General features: G+C 39.5%; 1 protein-coding gene across 1 annotated transcript in view; it reads left to right on the top strand.

The window, feature by feature from the left end:
• Positions 1 to 3,930: 3,930 nt before the first annotated feature.
• The window catches only part of stag1 (stromal antigen 1), a 43,468-nt gene continuing 26,568 nt past the window's right edge, over positions 3,931 to 20,830 (top strand). Inside the window, exon 1 of the mRNA XM_022750114.1 lies at positions 3,931 to 4,076. The gene's annotated coding sequence lies outside the window, so the exon portion shown is untranslated. The remainder of the gene's footprint in view (positions 4,077 to 20,830) is intronic.

Below are 20,830 nucleotides of genomic sequence, written 5' to 3'. Positions count from 1 at the left end.
TGAGTCCGTGCAGCCGTCATCAAAGCGCCACCGAAGCCCCCCGGGCCTATGTTTTCCCACAGACTGAGATGTTTGTCAGTGCTTTTGACTATTGGAGTGTGACCTGTGATTACCTTGATACTGTAAGAGTGTTTGCTCCGCTGATGTCCTACTAGTCAGCCTCTGTTTCCATGGTTACAGCCCCGGGAAAAGTTTTTCTATCATGCTGGACGGTGTGATTGAGCCGTTATGTGTGTGCGCCCAAGTATGTCCGTGTTTGTGTATGTGTACCCCAGTTTCTCAAAACCCCAAACTGGAGCAATTTCAACGTCAACGTGGATCCAGACATTCCGATGCAGACGCCATGGAAGTCTGTTGGTTACGTAACTCAACACTGCACCATGCATACTTAAAAAGTAAGGTGTAGCCTCACTGAGACGCCTCCGTGAGCTTAAATACTGGATAGATTTGAAACAGATTAGCCTGTGCAAGTGTCTGCCAAACGAGTTTAAGAGGATGAAGCTGTTACTGATGAGGATTTGAGCCCAGAGGAAAGATAAAAACAAAGCTTCAAAAAACCAGAGCAAAACATTGCAATATACTGCAACACCCTGCACGCACACGGCTTTCTTTTGTCAGTTTGTCTGAGCGTGGCGGAGAAAAAAAACAAAAAAAACAAATGTACCAGACAAGAGGATAATCAGCCAGACAGTTTCTCACAAGTGGCAAAGTGCCCCTAGACTGTTTCAAGGCTGGATTGTGTAATAGTATAAATGTTAATGATGAGATAAAGCAGCATTTCCTACAGCAATGCAGGAGGCTAAAAGTTCTATCTATTGTTTATCTTTTATCTGTTCATAAATGTATGTTTATTAATACATCATCATTGTTGTCATCATCATGTGTATATGAGAGAGCAGTCAAATCCTAAATTTAGCACGTACAGCAGGCCTCTATTAAAATTTAAACTTGCGAGAGGAGCCATGAAACATCACTGCACCATACATCAGCAGCAGGAGGGTTCAACTGAGGTACTGCTCGACTCAGGAGAAATATATTGTCACAGAAGTACATATATAGCTCTACATGTGTTGTAAATAAAATAATCCAAATCAACTTCACAGCATCAGTGGTTATCTGACATGCACCCCCCCCCCCCCCTTTGAGCTCTGGTGTAATTCACTTTATTTCTTTTTTAGGACAAAGACACAATGGCTGCCTCTGTTGTCTGTGTGCTGCTGTTCTGACCCACTTCTCACATCTTTGGTTGGTGCAGGTACTCTAGCTGAGCATACACTACCTTTTATTGTACACATTGTTATTTGATCTGGAGAAGGATTTTTTCTCATGGTGCATCTACCATGATTACCGATTTCAGTATTTAGTTGAAAACTTATTTAATAACTCAGGTTACAAATTGAAAATGCATTGAGATGGCACAGGCTACTGATAAGCAGATCATCCGCCATGTTGGCAAGCCTCTGAGCTGCTGAATTGAACTGGAAGAAAACACTGAATTCCTGCTTCTTCTTTTTTTTTCTTTTTTTTTCCAGTGTTGCTGTTCTGCAGCTGATTCCTGACCTCTCTGTAAAAGAAGGAGCACCAGAAAAGGTGGTTTCCTTCATGTGGATCAACTGAGAATCTTGAGACAACAGAGATGTGAATTATTCCTCATGTCTGGATCCCCAGAGCCACCGTGGAGATGTGGATGGAGGCTGTGAATCACTAAGACCTCCCCTGAAGTACCCTTCAGTGAGACACCTGCCTCCAGAGGATTCTCATGAGGGAATGTGTCTTTTTTTTGTGTGTGAATATACGTGTCTGTGGAGATGACTGTGAGTACACAGCAAAAACAGAAACAGAACAGGTTATTAAGTGTGGAATTACACAAAAATTATGATGATCTCTGAATGTCACGTGCATATGGTTATCGGGAAAAAATAAAAGTAAAAAATTTGACTTTTTCCTCTCATTTAAAGTGTCGAAACATATAATTCCAGTTTCACAAAATGATCCTCCGAGGATTATTTCAAAAGAATTATGAAAGTGGGCGGCTATATTATTGTTTTGATACACATGGCACCTGCCTCATTACACCAAACATTAGAGGGTAATAACGTTTGAATATTTGTTTGCGTATGTCTGTGTTTGTGTGTGTGTGTGTGGGTGTGTGTGTGTGTGTGTGTGTGTGTGTGTGTGTGTGTGTGTGTGTGTGTGTGTTTTTATAAGCGTTTGTGAAATAAGCTTGAGGGGAGGATCTGGCCGCAGCTTTTATGGGCAAGACGTGCTGTTGCTATGGCAAACAACAATGCATTCGTCGAATAAAACACCACGGTACCTCAGTACATTTGCATGTGAGTGTGTGTGTGTGTGTGTGTGTCATCGCTGCCTTATCTATTACAAAGATGCAGAGGAAGAAGATGCACACAAGAGAATTTTTGTCAGCCTTTCTTTTTGTTTTATGCACTCTCTTGCTCTCTCTTTCTCTCTCTCTCTCTCTCTCTCATACACACCTAATTCAGGTATCTGATATCCATTTAATGACCCCTTGGTAGGACTAATATAATTAACTGAAGCCATTGCTCTCCCAATCTATCTATCTCTCTCTCTCTTTTTTTGGCATGACCAGGCCATGGTGAGCAAGAGTGAGTAATGTGAGTACATCCAGGCTCTGTAATTGGGTTTATGCGTGTCCAATTCCAGCCCAAGGACCTCATGGAGACAAACGGAATAGGGGCTTGGCCATGTGCGCACACACGCACATGCACATGCACATGCACATGCACACGCACACACACTTTTTTTCTTTCTCCACCTCAGGTAGAGAGGCACAAATGAAAAAGAGGGGCAGGGAGGTAGAGAAAGCATCAAGCAGGCCTGCAGGTCAAAGGTCATTAATGCACTGACATATACTTTGCAAGCTGAGTGCTTTTATTATGTTGCTCAGTCACATGTTGTCTGTTTTGGAAATATTTCTCCAAAACCCTAAATACACTAATATCTCTATGCAGACATGTGCTTCCAAACATTCACTGTTTCCAGCTTTTCCAGTGTAAAGTTTTGCTGCTTAATTTCTTTGTCATATATGATAAATGAATTACATTTAATTAAATTAGGGTGGTTTGGGATCTTTGGATGGACAAAATGAGACATTTGAAGATGTGTTTTTTACAAATAAATGTTTAAGTGACAAAATAATCTAGAGATTAATTGATGATGAAAAATTATTGTTAGTTGCAGCCCTATAATTTATATTCAGTTGCCTTTTTATTAGGTATACCTACACATATTAGGTTATATTGACATGTGTTTCTAAGATTTTGTCCAGCCCATTTATATCACTGAGAGTAGGCTTAATAACAGCATCACCTCTCACCTATTGTACAATACAAATCAACAGCACCACAAACTACATCCTTCAAAATGACCATAAAGTTGAATCACGTCTGAATCACCGTTTTTAAAACAGTTTGAACAAAAACTGAACATTATAACCTTCATGAAAGGAGAATTTATTGCAGGACTGTTGTATTAGACAGACTGGTAACTGGGTGTATGTGTCATATTTATATATCTTCTAGTCTTCTGTGGTACTACAAAAGGATTTTTTAATGTATTTTGAGTCATAATGGTCGCATTAAATTTTAGTGTCTTGCTGAAATATGTGACATATTCCAAAAGGCGTGTTTTCATGTGTTGTTTCTGAGTCCAGTGTTTTTAAAGTGCTACTTTTAATAGACAGTCCTGTCAAAATAAAAGGGGGGAGTCTCTCTGCTCCTGTGCGCGTCCCCGTGAGTGTTGTGTTGGCGGGGTGTTGCGGTCCCTCCCTTCCCATGCTCGACCCCCGAGGCGCGTGTCCGCCGCGGCCCGGTGTGTCCGCCAGGGGGCAGCTGTGTCTCGGTCTGAGGCTGCGCCGCTCCCGCTGCATCACAGAGAGGAAAATACCACCAGATGGCGGTTTAGGATTGCTGCTCTTCTCTCAAGGCGCGGTTCCGCTCGCACGGCCAATTTTCAATATTAAAATACGCACGATATTTAAACGAAAATCGATTTATTAATTCGGAAGGTGATAATCGATTCGGCGATGGTCGTTAAAGGTGAGTGTCTTGTGTTTTTGTCGTGTTTTGTGCGGTGGGAAGGGAGACGGAGCACAGATTAAAGATGGTGGACACAGACAGGGAAGACTGGTTGGTTGGGGGATGGGCGCTAGCGGCTAACGGAGGTGAATGTGCTTTCTCTCTCTTCCTCAGTTACATTATAGCCTAGCGGAGCTGTTAGCTTGCGAGCTAGCCCCCAAATTTTCGGCAAGACAACTTGCCAGAAGGGCAAGTGGTTGCCGCAGCGCCGGCCTGTTTTGCCAGCAATTTCCATCCGGCGCTGGAGTTTGGCTTGTCAACAAATAAAGAGCCATGCGGTGTGACGTGTTTTCTTGCTCTTTGCAAGACAGGATTCAGAGCATCACCTTCTCTCATTTGCACAGCCGTATTATGATTGTACAGTATTGCCCTCCTGCCGTGCGGTGCTTTCTTTGGTTTGGTTTGTCACCAGCTCAAATGCTACTTGCCACGTTGCTGTTGACTTTGTTGTCATCAACCTATGGCAGTTTTGTTTATTTGTACACTCAGAGATATGCAGTGAGAGATATGAACGTGCTACTTTTCCTGTGTCAACATGAGCATCTCAGCTTCTTCTTGCCTTCAAGTTTTCAGAGTAGTGGTGACTTTTTACACGGCTAATAGACGTGTTGCTTTTTTTTATGAATGACAGCACGTGAATGAATTTTAAATATGTTTGCAGGACGGGCTCGTGCATGCTAAACAACATTATTATGGCGCTTCTTTCCCCTTTCCCGCCCCCTTCTGTGCGGGAAGCAGGCAACACTGAGCGGGGAAACATGAGTCACATTAGGGGGGATGGGCTCCACCAGCCAGCCCTACAGGTTTAAACAGGCTCTAGTCCTGCCTCCCCTCCCACACTGACCTATGTGTAGTTGGGGGGCAGTTGATAGTGGGTCAGAGTGCCTCCAGGCAGTATGCACGAATCTCAAATTGTTGCATAACTGCTTTGTTTACAGTCAGCCATGTGATTTCTCATCCAGGCTGTCTTGGATTGCTATCTGCAGCCCGCTTGCCTGCCAACTTGTCCTCCATCATCATTCAATGTTTCCACCCTACACTGCACAAATCACATTTCATATATCCTGCAAAACAAGTTAAGCAACACATGTTAGACATTGTGAGAATTGCATTTGGTAATGAAATTGAAATGATGGCCCTTGTTTAGAGTTTTGCTCTGTAGAAGTGGTTTTGTTCCTGTTGTGCGGTTGACATATTTTTTTTAATATATGGCTGATATAATTATTTTATGAAGCATCATACGTTCAAATCCTCTGCAAAATCTTGGTGTGTTTTAAATAAGCAAACATCTCCATGAGCATATTTTGAGTGCAAGTGTGAAATGTAGCTTGTTCATATATGCATGGGAAGAAACAGTTGCATATCAGAACTGTTTTACATTACGTTTAGTTTTCATGCAGCGGGACCTTGTGTCTTTATATGTTGTTACTTTTCTTTTTCTTTTTCTTTTTTATCGTTCTCCACAAACCAACCATGTAGAAACACCTCATCTGAATGAGGTTGCTCAAGTGGCTCCAGTTCATATATAGAGGTGGAATGAAAGAAATTCTATGCGTCATTTTCTATCACAATATCAATGCATGTGGTGACAAGATTTTCTGGCAAACCAATCATGCAATTTTTGTTAGTGATATTGATAAAATAACCAGACATGAATCTAATCCAAGAATTAGGCAAACAAATTGACAAACTGCTAAATTGAATACTTCACGACATTGATGCAAAAATCATTATAACATTTCAATATTGCTATTAGCAGCCCTGGTCATTGATTTTCAGCATTGCCCACAATGGCCAACAAAAGATCAGTGACCTCAGTATATGGCAAAATCTGTGACGGTTGACAAATTTATATAGTCTCACATTATAAATGATTAAATTTCCTACCCCTATCATTATATTTATTAAGTTTAGCTTATTTTTTATACTTGTATTCCACTGCCTTATGGAAATGATCCAATAAGGCTTCAGTCCATTTTTCTAAAAACATATTTAACTTCCTGCTACCGTCAGTCAAGTAAAGTGCAGTAGGGCAACTACCATTAGGTATGATTATTTCAACTGGTCCTCTTTTACATCCATTTAGTCTGTTGTACATTATTGATAATGGTGAACCAGTTTTCTTCATATATGGAATTCATTTAAACAAAATGTTTAAGATCTTTCGTAACCCAAAATATCTTTTTGTATGTTATGTCTTATCAAAATTTTAATTGAAACATGTGTGGAGTTATTGAAAAAAATCTATTGGGATGGTGCAACCATTTATGTCTGTATAAACTGGAAAATCAACATTGCTGATCAGATATTAGATTTGCAGGTCTGTTTGGAAATTTGAGAGTATACCTCTCATTGTTGACCAATTTATTTCGACAGTTATTTGAGATCCTCTCTGACCACACAAAACATGCATATGTACACACCTTTGCCCCTCTTCCATATGAAGAGTCACAGCAGGCCTTGTGTTTTGATGCCAGAGTGCATAGTAGTCAGATTGCACTGCAGAGGCTGTTTACTTTTCAAGCAAGGGAACTATAAAGACTATTGTCCATTGCTATAGTACTTGGATGCTATAAAACACATAATTACAATTGTCATACAAGTATCCACCAAACATAAGCACACAGTTTATTTTGGTCTCAAACAGTTGGTTTAGATAATCCACATTAATATGAATCTGTATACAGTTGGACTGATGCCAAACAAATGTTCTGTGTTGTGGTTTGTGTTGCAGAAATCCTTTGGAAAAATACTGCTAGGTGGTTTTATCCTTGAAGAAGAAAGACACAGACTAAATATCCACATAGTTTTTATCTGTTTGTTGATGCTTCTGTACAGTGATGAATATTCAGTTAAACACCAGCTTGTCTTTGTCTTGCGAATCAAACAGTTTAAAGCTGACACTCTGTGGCATTTCTTGCATAACTTTCTAAAGCTGACTGATGTGAAGAACATGCAACTGTTTTAAACCTTTAGATTACACTGAGGGTTAACAGGAATAATCCCTCCTCCTTCCTGTGTCCCTTGAATGGCTTGGCTTTTTGCCTTTGCTCTCCTATGGTAAGGCTATAAACAACTGAGAATCACATAATGGTGCTCATCAGTAGTATCCACACATAATGTATATTGTTGTAATTTTAAGGTAGCAATGGGTAGCAATGAATGTGTAATGTATGTTTGTTTTGAGTACATTTGGTATCAGACAGCTTCTGTCAAGAAATCAAATGTTTTGCAAAGCAAATTTACTTAATACATAATTGGGTTCTAATGATGGCAAGTTACTGTATTTATCATAATTATTTTAAACATCAAGGTATGAATCACATTGGAAAGAGTCGACTAGATTCTGTGTTATGAATTGTGCCATTTGATAGCTTCTAAGCCAGAGGCTCTTAGTTACTCAAGTGCAGTGTGTGCTTTTTGTTAGAGCCATATGCTTATAATGACACAGCTCAGGAGATTATGTAATGGGTTTGACATTTGTCAGAGCCTATTACATGGTGACCTTGATTCAAGATGTTGGCTATAGAAAGAATATTCCCTGTTTCTATTGTTGTCCAGCCTTTGGCGGTTTTTGGCATAGTCAGAGGAATGTCAATGAAAAAATGTATATTACTGTCATCTGCCCTCATTAGTCTGTTTATATCGGTATGTTAATAGTAACACTTCTTTAAGCATCGAAACTTACTGAAGAGAAGCACCGTGATTAGAGATAATTACATTCAGTATAAGATCAATCCAAATTCCAGTTTTCTCCATAATTGGCTTTATGAATGGAATAAAACCAGGCAGATATACAATATATAATTGCATTTGGTCCAATGTTCTGAATGCATTTAACATACCAGCAATCTCAGAGGTATCCCCATAATTCATTATTAATCCATATACATGCATAAACTTAGACAAGCATGCATTTTACACCTTGTTTTCCAAGTGATGTGTGTGCTACAGTAGTGGGTTTTTTTTTTAAAGGAAAGTGCCCTAGCCTCCTCGTGTCTTTATGCAAACAATCCTACATAACACTTTCAGAAACAGTTTTGTCACCCCTGGCTGGTTTAAAGCTTTCATCGCGATGCAGTTTCCTGTTGTGTAATTAGCTGCATTGCTGTTGTCAGACCTGCTCAGTGTCACTCTTCTGGGCAGGGCAACTTAGGTCAAGTCAGGAATAAGACTGCTGTAACACCAAGTTGAATTTGTTTACTTAACTGTTGGCTCATGCTGGAGTAGCTCTGAACATTTTGTGAGCCTGTGAATCAGTGGAGTTATGTGATACTTGAGACTAAGCAGAGAAAATGAATAGGATAAAAAAAAATACTTTAGAAGCATGATAAGCACAGAAATAACTGAAAATGTCAGTTTGACCTGAATCATCATGTTGCACAGTTTTGCACTGGTTTGGTTTGACTTGTATCAGCATATATATCCCTTAAATAGCAGGAACGTGGAGTCTCTGGTTGCTGTGGTTGGACCAGGGTTATACAAAACACCTCTCACACTTTCATAGTGTTACTGCTTGAGGATAATATGTAGACATCAGTTCTGACCTTTTCTAAAGCTGTTACATTTACACAGAAAACTCTGTTACCATTAAATGAAGTATTGATTGTTCAGATATGTAATGTTTATTAACAGTAAGAACTGTGGAATTTTGAGGTTTGATATAAGATAATATAATTTCTTAAAACTAATATACAATAACATTAATGGTTCCACTGTAATGAATCAAAGAGCCGTACAGAAAACAGAGCCCATACACTAGGAGTGAGAAACATCTGATGCAACATGCACTAGTTATTCTCAGTTATCAGCTCAGTTACAAGGTGGCAGCAGATAAAAGAACCAAAAGGCCTTTGGTAATTGTAGTTTTTCTGCATTTAAGTAAGATGACAAAGCTTTATTTAACTCAACCTGGGCAACAAGGTTACACAGCATTGCCAAGTTTTCCCCTGTAGACATTTATACACAGATCAGTGAGGAATACTTTGATTTCCTCCTAAACCTCAGGGTACGGGATTGTATAGCTGTGGCCAGGTATTAATCTTTTACTGCATGGCTAGAACTGCTAGTGGTGTAAAAATGCAAAATGTTGCTAAGCCAAGTATGTTGGAAATTGGAAAGGCAAATTGTAAGTTGTCAGATTACATAGTAATGCAATGTTGACATAATGATAGGTGAGATAACGTGACGACAACCAGCTCTATTTCCAGCACCATAAGGGAGGCTTAATCTGTATTCAGAGGGTATGTGATAAAGTAATGCTATTCAGCTGTCAGGTTGAGCAGTAATGAGACAAGGTGCGTCATGTCAAGTGTGTGTGTGTGTGTGTGTGTGTGTGTGTGTGTGTGTGTGTGTGTGTGTGTGTGTGTGTGGTGTGTATGTGTGTGTGTGTGTGTGTGTGTGTGTTTTGGAGGTGTGTGAATTCTCCCTGGCATTCCTACAAGTCTCAGTGGTTGCTAGGCTGAGCAAGCTGCTTTTACCTGCAGCTGACGCACAAGTGTGTTTGCTGATGCAGCCAGGCTATTGACCTGCAGTCGCTATTACTAGTTTTGGGAAGAGTCAAGTGTGTAAAAACAATACCAAGCTTTACTTTCCAACCTGGTGACACTTTCTTTTTCTGCTCCCATGCCTCAATAACAAATAACTTTGTCTCATCTGGGATCTGACAGGAGCATACTTGAACATTCAGTGCAGTTACAAGTTTCAGTACCTTTGACTTGGTTCCTGGTATAACTTCCCTACAGTATTCAGTTGTTGTTGTTTTTTTTTAATAGATCTGATTTAACTCCTCTGGTCTTGAAAGACTAGTTAAGACTGTTAGTTGACTGTATTGCGATCTTTCTGAAGAAGCTTGGGCGCTTGAGTATTTACACTTGTGTAAACACACAGACCTTTATTCCACTGCCTTTCAAAAGGAAATACTGCAGCTTTGACACAACTAAATTTATTTGACAACTGAACTAACTAGTTTCATTGAAGGTTTAATATTTGAAACATAAGCTCATAAAATATGATGGATGGATTGATGGATCAAGTTAAAAGTAGCAGCAGTAGATGCATTATGTAGACCCACTGCACCCTAAACCTTGTGCTGACATTATAACACAAATAATTTCAAACACTCAAAGGGAAATTTTGTTACATTACACTTATATTTTGCTCTTAATATTTATTTTGCATAATGTAAACTTAAAAAGCTATGTTTACATTTAATGTAGTATTTTTACATTCACCATCATTCTGAGTTTAACATAGTCTGTGATAATGCATCCATTTAAATCCATTTAAAACTGGTATTTTTTCATTTTGCAGTTCTGTTTGTATAAAGGAATGAAATCACTGCTATTATTGGCTCACTTGCATCATATTTTATGAAATTTATTACAGAATAAGTCACGTCATGTGTTAAGAATTATTGTGACTGCTGCAATTTGGCATCCTTTTAAAATTGTCTTGTTTCCCACTTTATCACCCAGTGTATTAAAGGATGTTTAGATGGACGTTCTGTTGTGTGTCATCTGCTTTCTGCTGTTTGGACAGTTACGAAATGCTTCTCCCACCTGTGTTGGAATTGCCTGCTCAGTTGATACTGACAGCTGTTCATTTTTACACCAGAGCTGTAACACAGAGCTTTGTAGACTGGAACACCTTATTAAAGACTGAGCCTCAGACAGATGGCTCAAAGAAAAGACTGCCACTAGCGCTTCACTCACACTTAATGCAGGGGAGAGTTTAAGGTGGTATGAACAGTGGGCCTTTGTGCAAAATAGCAGATGCAGGTTACTGTACATTCACATTTTTGTAAGCTTGATATTTAGCTGACGACAGAGACATCAAGCATGAAAACGTCTGGTAACATTTTTAACCCCCATTATGCAGCATTTACAAGATGAATGTCGAGGTGGTTAGACACTCTAATGGGAGATGTGATTTGTGAGATTTGAGATGTTTATTAATGTATTTGCTAACAACTATAACTCTTCCTGTGAGGCATCCATAAGTGGATGCTGTTGTGTAAATAAAAAATTAATGACATTATTGTAAAACACAATTGCAATAACAGAATATGTGTTTATAGGAGATGGTATAACTGCAGATAAATACTGTACATTAATACATGCTTAAACTTGTCCTTACATATGGTTACACCTCAATTATAATTGTAAATAGATTAAAGTGTTGCTAAAGTTGGATTACTACTTTACATTTCAAACTGCATAAATGATCCTTTAAACTTTATATGTATAGCACCTTTCATATAGGTTAGTGCTATAAAGATGACTTACATGGAGACAATAAGGACAACAATTTGAGATGAATACACACATGGAGTAAAAATGGTGAGAATGAAATAATTAAATTAATAAAACATACAAAAACAGTAAAATAGAGAAAAACAAATAAATGAAATGAAAATATAAATTGAACAAATAATGTCTATAAAACATTTTAATCACAAGTTAGGCCAAAAACGTACCTTTATGAGTTTATATTTAAAGATCTCAACACTTTCAGCTGCTCTCAGATCACTGGGCAGGCTGTTCTGATGGCTTGGAGCATAAAAACTAAAGGCAGCCTCAAAAAATAGTGCACATTTGTCAGTTTCCTAATTCCTAGGTGGAAAGAATTTCTTTTGGGGCATTGGCCAACAGTATGGTGGTGAAGTGAAAGCCCAGCATTTGCATAAACATCGATCGAGAGATGTGAATTGTATCTGTCTCCCCTCCGTGAGTGCAGTCCATAGTTTAGAGAGGTTATGATGCATTATTAATATCTTTGTGGGGCATTAAAGTTTGCCTCCACTTTCAAATGCAGAGATTGATATCCTGCTCGTAGAGTCTCCGAGGGTTGATGTTCAGGGGATAAGTAAATTCTCACCTCGGCTTGAGAGGGATTTGAATGGTTATTTGGATTTATGTAGGTTCAAGGCAGCTAGATCTAAATTTGGCACCAGACCAGCAAATCCTTTAGGTTTCATTTATACAGGCGATGTTAACAGCTGTCTTCAAGCAACAGCGAATACCACCTCCTTAGTATCAGCTGTGGCAGTGTGTGTGTCTCAGCAGTCAGTACTGTTTGTACACACTCTTACTTAATATTGATTCGCAGCCCTGCGCCAAGTAATTTCTTTGGATGAACAGAGTTGAAATGAAGTACTTGCAAAAGTGCGCAACTTAAAGCAAAGTGAGCTGCTAGACAGGGCCCCCCCACAAGTCTGGAAACTATAAATAGTTTGCCAAATCTTTATTGGTATTGGCAAAAAATATGAAATTATTTTATTTATTTATTCCTGGTTAGATAGTTTGATGCTGGGACTATGGCAAGACAACTTATCTAATGTACATGTTTGCACTGATTTCCCATAGAAGTCTCCTGCAAGTGGTGATATGACAGGCAGGAGTTACCGATGATACATTTGTTTTGGTTTTGTTTACTTCCTTGCAGAGGAATTAGTTTGCCCCATCTGCTCTTTTGGCCTGTGTACAGGGGATTAATGGGTTTCCCTGCCCACACTGGCTAACTCCTGCAGATTATTTATCCATAAACCCCCTTCCTTATTCCTACTTCTGCATATTATCTTAACAGCATTATTCACATATCAACCAAGCAGTCCAGCAGAGTATCAGGCAGACCCACTGCAAACTGCTTCCTCAAGCTGTTGACAGCTACAGTCAATGTAACTAGGAAACTAGCCTTGTTTGAATACTGTCTACGGTAGCTGATGGACTCCAAGACAATTGCTGTTTGACTAATGTAATACATTATAGTGATTTTATTTAAAGACAAGAAGCCACCATGGACATTTTAGGAGCCACCATGGAAATATGGCAGATGTAGTCTTGTATCTAGTTTTGTGTACAGTGTGGTACAAAAGTCTGAGACCGCTTTCCCATTCGTCTGTTTAAAAATAATCTTGTGTGCTTCATCACACACTGGATTAGTTCAATTGTCCATGCAGTTCTGTGAGACTGAAATAATGTGAAATGGACCAAGTAAATTGAGTAAGAGTATATGACCAGTTCCTGCTTCTTCAAAATGTTATTGTGCAATTTCAAAGCTGAAATATCACACAATATAATGTCAGCAGTTAAATCATCTTCATCATGACACCGTTGCTAATAGTAGTAGAAATGTTTATGTCCGACCAACAGTCGAAAATCCAAAGTTATTTGATTTAAAATAATACAGAAGACAAGCAGCAAATCTTCACGTTAAAAGCTGGAACCACACAATATTTGGCCTGATCAAACAACTGTAACTATCCTTACAAGTCTTTGCCTACGTTCTGTCCATCAGCTTATCTGTTTGTTGACTAATTGTTTGAGATCTATTGTGGACAATGTATTATGACAACATTCACATCCCTAATCTACAGTCATGATTTACTTGTATCTGCCTCGCAGTAAACGTTATTTCCCCCCCTCAGGCTTTTTAAATTGCATAGGCCGAGCAGTCTTTCCCACTTGGCTCTGTGCTCTTAGCCCAGCCAGGCCTGGCAACCACCACAAACTGCCAAAGATCCTATGGGGGAAGCTGTTTAACGATGAGAAATGATAATACCCCAACTCTAGAGTGGTGGTATGTTGTACGACGTGTTCAAATGTCTTGTTTTGTCCAACCAATAATCCAAAACCCAAAAGATACGGATATAGATTTAATTTACCAACACATAAAAGTAATAAAAGCAGCAAATTGTCGAATGAGAGAAGTGGGAACGAGAGAGTCTTTGGCATTTTTTTCTTAAAAGATTAATTGGTGATTAAAATAGTTGCTGGCTTGAGTAATTGATTAATTGACTTAGATGCAACTACTAGTGATCATTTCCATGATCAATTAATATTTTATATCTAATATTTCATGTCATCAGACAAAATGGAGAAAACAATTGTGTAAAGTTGCAGCCAGTACATGTTGACTATTTATATAGTATTTAATGACATAAGTTACATAGCGGTTATCAAAATGTCATCAATTATATGTTTCTGAATTCATCACAGCACCACTCTGAAGTAATGATCTGTTTGTTGTGCATTGTCAAAACACTTAAACAGCCCCCAGTAGACATAGCTATTGTGCGTCCCTCAGCTGGATAAGTTCCTCTTAAACATTATTGAATGTGCCTCTGACTAAATTACACACTTCACACACTTAAATGTTCCTGCTTCTCTTTGTCTTGCCATTTGTGTCAGACACCTGTCTGAGATTTGCATACACTACTTGCTAGAAGCACTGTTTTGAATTAACCATCTGCTTCAGTCAAAGCTCACCAGCCTCTTCTTCTGATTCCCTGAGCCTCAGTCTTTATCTGGGCAGTCATTATTTCCCTCAGCTGCCTGTACTTTATGACTACACAGCAGCATTTTTTTTTTTTTTTTTTGCTTTGACATCTGCCTTCTCAGATTAGCAAGCCTCTCTCGCTCCAGTGAAATCTTCAACGTGCCACTAGATCATTAGGAAGTAATAATGGGTGTGAGGTCTAATAGCCTCCGCAAGGGGTGTGTGTCAGTCTGTGTGTGTTTCTATGGGTGTCTGTGTGTGTTGTGCCCCGTCCACCACTATTCTCCCTCTTTCTGCCCCTCTATTAGAAGTGAATATGAGACAGACTGAAAATCTGGGCCAAGGTGAGAGAAGGAACCCAGACAGATGAGAGAAGAACAAATGAGTCTTTTCCCCCTCCACTCCCTTGCTCTTCTCCTGCTCTCCCCCCCTCTGTGTTCCTGTCACACTTTCTCCCTCTCTTCCTCCCCTCCTCCCCCTTTGCCCCCGCTTTTTTCCCCGTCTCCCCTCACTCTCGCGGCTCCATTTTGCGTTAGCTGCAGCCAAGCAGGCAGCCATTGCACTGAGAGGGGGAGAAACATTGTCTCCTCTCTGCCATATCCTTGTCTTGAAAGCCTTTTCTATAGCCTTGCCCTTTTTTGGCTTATGATCTATTTATCCTTTATTCACAGAGGTAGTTCTCAGGAGATAGGGAAAAAATCTATTTTTCAGCAGAGATCTTATCAGTTTGTGGAGTTCACACAACATCCTTCCCCTCCCCTCCTCTTTGCCACCATCAGGCTTTGTGTGCTGCAGAGAATGAGCATACAGTGGCAATAACAGATGGCTGTGCATGCATGTGTGTGTGTTTGTGTGTGTGTGCACAGAAACATGACTGTGTGTCTGACTCCGACTTTAGTGTGTCGGATGGGTAATCTCCCGTGTGACATAATCATAATCTGGTTAAACCAGACGACCACAGTTGGCCTGAAGGCTGCTCCACATTATGAGGCCAAGGCTCTTTGGTCTCAGTATGTATGGAAGCTGGCAGCATTATAAAGTGCAATTATTGTTTTGGTGGTTCAGCTCATAGCAGCGGCCCAGAGGGACCGATTGTGGTTCAAGCTCACAAGTCAGGCTCTCTTTGGCCTTCATTGTGTGGAGTGATTTTAAAGGCACAAGAACTTGCTGATTCTTTTTCTTCTTTTTTGGTCATAGTTTAGAGTTTCATGATCTTGCTGCTGTATGTTGTGACTCTAAGTGTAACCTCCCATCAGCCCTACAGAGCTTTTTAACATCTCTCAGCTTATTGTTCTAGTTTTACTGCCTGCCAACTTTTTGGTTTTGGTTCACTGTTACCACTTCATAGTGACATTTTTGGCCTCAGCAGGCAGCTGGTTCAGTGAAAAAAAAAAAAAAAACCTACTGTACACTACCTGTTCAGGACCAAGCAGCAGACACACACAGCTAGAGACTAGCTGGTGAATATAGTGGAGCTTTTGGCAGCTAAAGAGTAAGGAATTTCCCTCAGGAGTTGGTGGAGGCCAAAAAAGAGCTGAAATGAGAGTGAATATTGGATTTACATTCTCTGGGTGAGCAGAACACAACTCCAAATGAATGCTAATACTGCCCCGTATCAGCTTGATGTGTAAATAAATGACTGTTTGCTAGAAGGTTAGGTTATCAACTTTAGTGATATAGTGGTGGTATGTCAATGTTGTGTCTACAGATAATGTCCGCTACCCACAAGTGGCCAAGAAATCAGTTTTTGCAGCTTAAAGTTGTTTGTTTTGTCCATCCAACTGTCCAAGACCCAAATATATTCATCTTACTGTCATATAAGCCAAAAAAACAGCAAATAATCACATTTGAATGGTTGAAAACAGTGGATTTATGGTATATTTGTTTATAAAAAAAATCAGTTAGATGAATCAGTTATTAAAACTGTTGCTAATTAACTAAACTGTTGATCGTCTAATCTATTAATCCACAAATCATTTCAGCTCAAGGTTAACAAATGCAAAGAAATTTTTCACACCTTTGTCACTGGAAGAAAAGCACAGTTGGAACTCATCATTAATGATGGCTCTGTTTTGTTCAAGTATCACAGTCAGTCATGAGTGTGACAATGAGCCTGTACGCACAATACCAGGAATTCAGGACCATGAATTTTATTAGAGACACCTGTGATTTTCCTGATGTGTTGTGCTGAAACATCTTCAGTGAAAAAGGCCTATTGTACCCTCTTAGATTAGATTCATTATCCATTACATCCGCATTTTTCCCATCTCCGTAGCTCGAACACTTAAAGATCAGTAATGACACATTTTCCACTCCAGGCTTCCCACGTCTGGTCATAAACATATTCAGTGTTACATATTTGCCAAGGCTGAGAAGAGACAGCAGAGAAAGCAGTTGGGGCAGCAGGAGGATTTCAGTAGCAGAGAATACTGTCTTCAGTGTGCAAACTCTCTCAGTCTACTGAGGTGCCCTTGAGCTAAACAGTGTTTTAATGTAGCTGATGTTGGGCTTGTGGGGATCAATAAAGTGCGCACAATAGAATTTAAAGCAATGTGTATGATTAAACCATGGCTGACATAACACTGTCTGTATGCCTGCGTTTTGAAATGAGCAGAAGTGAAGGACATGTATTTCAAATCCTCTTTGTCTTGGGTTGTAAAGACAGTGACATCACTTTATTGCCATTTTCATTTGAGCTGGCAGGTACTAGACTGAATGCATTATCAGGACCAAGTTAGAGCTCTACCTGGTCGGCCTTTCTTCAGTTTGCAAGAAAAGAAATGTCACAAAATTTAGTATATAAGAACATAGATCACCGGTAAGTTAATATATAAGATATGGTGCAGTTTAGGTTGACATAGGCATATGAATTAAAGGCATTGATTCATCCTTGTAATGAGTCACAAGGATGCCTGAGCTTCCACTTTCGAGTTGGTTATTGGTGCAGCTCATGCAGGTTACTGCCTGCATGATCTGTACATGCTGTTGTCATCTTCAGTTTCTCTTCCTCTTCTCACAGTTATGTCTGATGTTCCACAGTATCTCTACTTGTTTACTCTCTACTCTGTCTTGATGTTTCTTCCTGAACTGTGTCTCTGTGCTTTCATCTTGAATGCTTTGCGGCAACTAGAAGACCTTTCATCTGAAGCAGTTTTCCCAATTGTAGTTCATACACTGACACCAGAATAGTGTGCACACTTCAATATGAGTTCAAGATATGGCATTGCAGATTACAAGATGCAGCAGAGCATGAGCAGAGAAAGAGGAAAGTGAGACAGGAATCACAGAAATTGAATTTTTTTTTTTTTTTTTTGTCCTTTGAACATTGTTGTTACGTAACAAATTAAAAATAGTGGAAATAATTCAGAGCAGCACTCGCGCACATTACTTGTGACACATATTCCCGAAATTCTATTGGTCAGAGTAACACATTTGGTAAGGAGTTGCACATTTCCAGCATATTTGGTACGATTGGGACTTGCAAACACCAGCAGCTGATTTCCTTCCAGTCATTCTGTCAGGTCTCTCCCAAATGCACGCGCTGCCAATTTGGCTTGAGCCAGTTTTAATCCTCACTTAAAGCAGTCCTGTCTGTAAATGAACAGCATTTAAACTGTTAAATATATTCAAATTAAATTAAGGCTCTACTCTGGTTATAAAAATGGCTATGTTAGTGTAATGGTCTTAGCAGCTGAAAGCTCATTATCAGCGATATTCCACCATGAAAAAAGACATCAACTCAGCTCTTTCATTTTCCCACGCTTACTTTGTAGTGTGAAGACACTTCTTGCAACGGTACCACAGTTTTCAGACCTGTACCCAATTATCAAACACCTTGAACTGTTGGAGAAGTAGTTTTTTTTCTTTTTTTGAACTATAAAAGGTTTAAATACAGTATTATCTTCATCTGATAATTCACAGTTAGCTTTTTGAATGGGTGAATAGAAGTATCCTACACTGACCTTTTAAGTGATAAAAAGTACAGTGAAAATGTACTGCATTTATCTGACTAATTTTCTCACTGTGTGTGTCTCTGTGGTATTCCTCTGTGAGCGTAGTAGCCTCTAAAGGCACATCTGAGAGATACTCACACTTTTACATTGGTATTTGTCCCTATTAATGATTTTTTCACCCCATATTTTGCAGATCAGAACTGTGAAACACGCTGTCTGTTACAATCAGATGCCAGCATGTAGAATAAGAATCACCCTACCTGATGCAGCAGGACTCCTAACTGAAGCATTTTCAGTAAAAATGTAGCTCGGTACGACAAGGCAGAAAGGTCCAGGATGACTGAAATATTTAAAGTTGACATGTTTTACTCATCATGGACCTCGTTGGCCCTGCAGCTCCAGAATGTTAAAACTGAGCAGCTCATTCAGAGTTGAACTATTGACTGGATGTTGGCCACTCGCCAGAGCGTTTTGTAGAACAGAAAAGTCCTCACATTTACCAGTTTTCCTCCAGTGGCTTGTAGTTACTGGCAGTGTATTATTATATTTGATTATAGTAGTACATAATGTGTCAGTTAAAACCACTGGTTGACATTCACAGCGCTGCTAAGCCAGTCCTGTAAATGCCTCTCCTTTTAATTATATCTGTGTGGCAGCTAACAGCTTCTCACAGAGTCTTACAGGCATAATGGATTTGACCTTGGACAGATTATTTAATGAAATTCATAATAGACAATCTCTTTATGTCACTGTTTTATTTCCTATTTTGGCAGAGGGCATGCTAAGAGATGTCACTGCTGTCACCCCTCTTCCATTGTTTTTTGTGCTCTTGAACCTGACTTATTGAAATGGCGCAGACACATGTTTGTTCATGGTGGCGTGGTGGTTTTATGGGGGGGTGGTATGTGTGGGACTATTATTTGGCCAGCCAAGAAATAATGTGGCACATAATTGCCATTAAACAACATCTTTTGCCTTTTATTAATTACTTTTTGTACTGATTAAACAAACAAAATATAATGTCTCAGTTAGTGAGCTTTATAGGTGCTGGAAGGCAGATTTACCTTAGGACAGAGCCAGGCTAGCTTTCCAGTCCTTACATTTAACAGACAGGGTGGTTTTTGTCTTCTCATCTAATGCCTTGCAAGAAAGTGTAAGTGTAAGAATAAGCTTCTTTCCCAAAATGTTTAACCATAGGTGAGAAAAACTGACTATACTCATCAAATAATTGTCTTAACAGATATTTGGCCAAAATAATAGTGTTGATTTATCTGCTAATTATTTTCTCGGCTGGTCTATTAAGCCAAAAATATTTAAAAAATGCCCAGCACAGTTTCCCAGAGCCTAAGGTGGCATCTAAAATCTAAAGTTGTTCAGTTTACAATGATGTAAAACTGGGCATAGCATACCAGTTTGACCTGCTGTCTGGAGGATTGACCCTCTCATTTTACAGTCACAGGATGAGCCCTCAGGTCAGCAGGTCCACCAAGTTCCAACTAAATTGAATCCATTTAAATCTATCTGGACTAAACAAGTCCGCTACCCTCGAGGGCCCAGAGTTCACCCCTGACACTTCTGCAGCACAATTCGGGAATAAGCCACAGAAGAGTGAAGAGTAGAGTCACCTCTCTCTGCTTCTCCTTCTGTAACTGTCATAAAGTGAGGTGGTAAAAGGACACTGACTTGTCAGTTTATTAGGAACATCTGGCTAAAACTAAAGCAACAGTCCTGCAATGAATAAACTGCCAACACAGTGCACATTAAAGAGACTAGAGTCTGGCAGGAGAGAGAGGAAATACGCAGCGTGGTTTACAGTTACTGATAACAGCTGAGGATGATGGGTCAGATTCTCCACAAGCTGAAAGCGTTGAGATAAAAATCATTTTAGAGAAAATAATGAAAGTGGTAAGTGGCTGTTAAGCAGAAAATGACTCCATTTGAGGTCTGTATGTTGCTACGGAAACCAACCTTGTAAAGACCGGTGGTTTTCATGCTTTTAACATTTTATTTGTGCAGACACAACCTTCAATCAGTTTTTAATAATTGAGTTAAATTATTGTTATTACACAGACCAGTTTTGAATGTAGCCACACAGATCGAGAGAAAGGGGGTGTGAAAGTTAATCCACTTCAGCCTGAGCTCAGTGTAACATCAGCTCAGCAAGTCAGTGGCTATAGTGTACAGAGGCTGGAGGAACAAAGTTAAGCAGCTTTAGCTTGTGCCAGTCAGTCAGAGCGCTGCAGTGGTACATTTCCTGATCCTATGGCTGTAATATAAAGAGAGAAGAATACCTCTGCAGTTTGTTCCAGTCGGCTCTACTGAGCAGTACAGAAGTACAGAGCAGAACAGACTTATTTTAACTGTGGACTTGTCAACAGTTCAATAAGTAATAGAGAGGGTATTTTTTCCCTTAAGTGGATTTTACTTTTACTCAGCTTCTGTTTGCTTCAAGGCCAGCAATTTTATTTGAATACTAAATATCAG

The sequence above is a fragment of the Seriola dumerili genome, unplaced genomic scaffold (genome assembly GCF_002260705.1).
Source record: "Seriola dumerili isolate Sdu_G_001 unplaced genomic scaffold, Sdu_1.0 BDQW01000149.1, whole genome shotgun sequence".
In the NCBI taxonomy this organism is placed as follows: Eukaryota; Metazoa; Chordata; class Actinopteri; order Carangiformes; family Carangidae; genus Seriola; species Seriola dumerili.
The sequence above is the reverse complement of the archived record's forward strand: the minus strand, read 5'-3'. Positions and strand labels throughout refer to the sequence as shown.